This window comes from Dasypus novemcinctus, chromosome 14 (genome assembly GCF_030445035.2).
Source record: "Dasypus novemcinctus isolate mDasNov1 chromosome 14, mDasNov1.1.hap2, whole genome shotgun sequence".
Lineage (NCBI taxonomy): Eukaryota > Metazoa > Chordata > Mammalia > Cingulata > Dasypodidae > Dasypus > Dasypus novemcinctus.
In genome coordinates this window covers 44,698,838-44,702,213 of record NC_080686.1, presented here as the reverse complement: position 1 = coordinate 44,702,213, position 3,376 = coordinate 44,698,838, and the positions used below count along the sequence as shown (strand labels likewise).

Below are 3,376 nucleotides of genomic sequence, written 5' to 3'. Positions count from 1 at the left end.
GGTTTTCTAGGTAGGAAATGACAAGTGATGAGGTTCTAGATTAGAGTAGAGGTTTAATAAGTAGATAGAAAGGGCCACATCAAGACACAGGAAAGAAACAATCTTGGAGAATAATTTTATGTAAATGGTAAAATGAAGGAGTTGGGAGAGAATAAAAAAAATTGCCTTTGTCTTTGAGAAGCACAATATGATTATGTGATACATAACTAAGAAGTTAAGCAGATTTTTAAAGTGTATAAGAAACCTACAAATACATGAAATGTGTGGTCCTTACTTTCCCAATAGTGGAGAAAGTTTACACTAAGCTAATTCCACTCTCCCACCTTAGTGACCCAACGGAAAATATTTAGGGAATGGTCCACCGTGATTAGTGGTTGCAAGAGGAGGCTTAAATCAAAGTTCCTGGCTCTCTGCCTTAGAGAATCATCTTTTAGGAAACTGACTGAACCAGACCTGTGTGCTTCTCTTCAGTGTGAGTTCGCTGGTGATGATTAAAAGTAGAACACTGACTGAAGTCTTTCCCACACTCACTGCATTCATAGGGTTTCTCTCCAGTGTGTACTCTCTGGTGCACAATAAGCTGAGAGCTGTCACCAAAGGCTTTCCCACAATCATTGCATTTATAGGGTTTCTCCCCAGTATGGGTTCTCTGATGGACCATAAGGCTAGAGCTGTAACTGAAGACCTTTCCACACTCATTACATTCATAGGGTTTCTCACCGGTGTGAATTCTCTGGTGAATAATGAGGTGTGAATTTTGATTGAAAGACTTGCCACACTCATTACATTTATAGGGCTTTTCACCTGTGTGAAGTCTCTGATGCTGAATAAGACATTTACTCAGACTGAAGGCCTTACGCACTCGCTACATTCAAAAGGTTTTTCTCCAGTATGAATCCTCTCGTGGTCAACGAGCTGAGAGTTCTGATTGAAGGCTTTCCCACACTCACTGCATTTGTAAGGCTTTTCCCCAGTGTGGAGGCTCTGGTGTCGAATAAGACATTTACTCCGACTGAAGGCCTTGCCACATTCGCTACACTCATAAGGCTTCTCCCCCGTGTGGATTCTCTGATGGTCCATGAGATTTCTGTTGGAGCAGAAAGCTTTCCCACACTCCTCGTACTTGAACGGTTTCTCGCTGGTGTGAAGCGCCTGGTGTCGGACAAGACTTTTCCTCCGTGTGAAGGCCTCCCCACACTCGCTGCACTCATAAGGCTTCTCCCCAGTGTGGGTCCGCTGGTGGTCGATGAGCTGGGAACTCTGAGTGAAGGCTTTGGCACACTCGTTGCATTTATAAGGTTTCTCCCCGTTATGGAGTCTCTGGTGCTGAATGAGGTGAGAGCTGTGTGGATAGGTCTTCCCACACTTGCTGCACTCATAAGGCTTCTCCCCCGTGTGGATTCTGAGATGCACAAGCTGAGAGGTCTGCCTGAAGGTCTTTCCACACTCGTTACATTCATAGGGTTTCTCTCCGGTGTGGATTCTCTGATGGTCAATGAGGGGTGAGCTCCGATTAAAAGCTTTGCCGCATTCACCGCACTGGTAGAGTCTCTGTCCCTTCAGAGCTCCCTGGTGTTCAGCAGGACTGGAGGACAGATCAGGATGTTCCCCGAGCTCCTTACAGTCCTCACACCTGTCTTTTGTTGCTCTTCTTTTATTCTCACCTGCTGTTTTCGAGAAATCACTTTCCAGTCTGCTCCCTCCTTCACTTGAGGGTTGCCCTTTTGGCTTCTCTGAAGCCTCTTCGCAGGCACCTCCAGCCTCCAGCCTCCAGCCTCCCAGGAACCATCCCACAGAGGCCTCCTGATGTCCCACCAGAGTCCTCAGCAACTGCAGAGATTTCCTGCTTTGGAGTCAACTCTGAACTCTCCATCCTGTTGTCACCTGCTGCCAGAGAGGCCATCCTGTAGTAAGTTCCCAGCATTGCACTCCAGGACAGGGCTCGCTGACCAAGTGCCGGCCCTTTCCACTTCTGAGCATGGCCCACACACAGGTCCTCAGACACGGCAGACCCCTGGGGTCTGACCACGCGAAGCGCAGTTGTTCCTGTCTGGTCTCCTGAGTTCCCTACTTGAGGAAGGGCAGGAACGAAGCGCCTGCTGGGGTGGTGGCAAGCCACTGGGCCATGGGGAGGCTCCGGGCAGGTGCCGGGGGCTAAGCCCCCGCTAGGAGGGGAGGCAGGAGGCGATCCCTCTGCTAAATCCATAGCTGTCATCTCTTCTTGTGCAGGGGCAGAAACCTCTCCTGGTCCACTAAGATGTCTGTGGAAATCCTCCACCACAGCCACCGCCTCTTCACCCAGGTCCGGAGCTCCCCGGTCAGGATGCTCAGGAACTCTCCAGTACCGGCAGCTCCAGGATCTGCTCCTTGGTGTGAACCTCAGGCATCAGCCATCAGCGGCACAGCTCCGGAAGCCGGCTCAGAGTCTCCTGAGGCCCAGACATCTCGTGGTAACATAACTGCCTGAAGTGGAGCCGGAAGATTTCGCAAACTGGAGGGTGGATCTTCTGGAGACTGCAGCCCTGTCTCCAGGCCTGGCTCTCCGGCTCCTGTTTCACCGCCAGGCTCCCTCCTGCTTCTGGAAAACAGCGCCCCTGGGGGAGAGGTCTAAAGCTCCCCTATCTTCTGTGGCCATTGTAACCCTGAGGAGGAGCTTGTTGCAGCTACAGTCCGTCCAGTTAAAACGCTGATCTGTAAGTTAGGTCTCAGGAGCTGCTTCCCAGGGTTAGGGAGAGGGAGGTCATGGAAGGGTCACCAGGGCACCGGCGGCAGTGACGCCCTAGGCCGGGAGCCCGGCACCGCTGCAGCCTGCAGAAGAGAAAAGAATGGCTGATCATTGTATTTTTGATTCACAAATTCAGTCTCTAGGAATTTATCTTAAATAGTAAATTAGATAACATTATAAAGATATCAGTAAGTAAAGGTAACCCAACTCTTTGGTTATGTCATATCTCTTGAGTTTTGTGGTGGATATACAGGTGTCTATTACATTTTCCTTTATATCTTTTTATTTGTCTGAAATATACCCTAATGAATTTTAAAAATTAAAGAGTAAAGAAATATGGACAAAGACATACCTGAAAATAGTATGTGGAATGGTGAACGATTAGGAAAAACTAAAGTGTATTTCAATATAATGTGGGTAAAATAAATTAAGGTATATGAATATAAATTGAAGTCTATATAAGCATTACAAATGATGGTTTAAATTTAGTCTTACAAAGAAAAACAACCATGATATATATTATTCAGTAGGAAAACAGCAGATTACAAAAGATGAATTATATTATGATCCCATTTGTTAAATTGTGTGTTAATATAAGAGATATCATAAAAATCTATAGTCTTAGAAGATTTTTTTCTAGAAGGTTAATCA

At 47.0% G+C, this 3,376-nt stretch overlaps 1 pseudogene; it reads right to left on the bottom strand.

The window, feature by feature from the left end:
- Window positions 1–273: 273 nt before the first annotated feature.
- LOC101447003 (zinc finger protein with KRAB and SCAN domains 7 pseudogene) lies at window positions 274–2,635 on the bottom strand (annotated as a pseudogene).
- Between the last annotated feature and the right edge of the window lie 741 nt (window positions 2,636–3,376).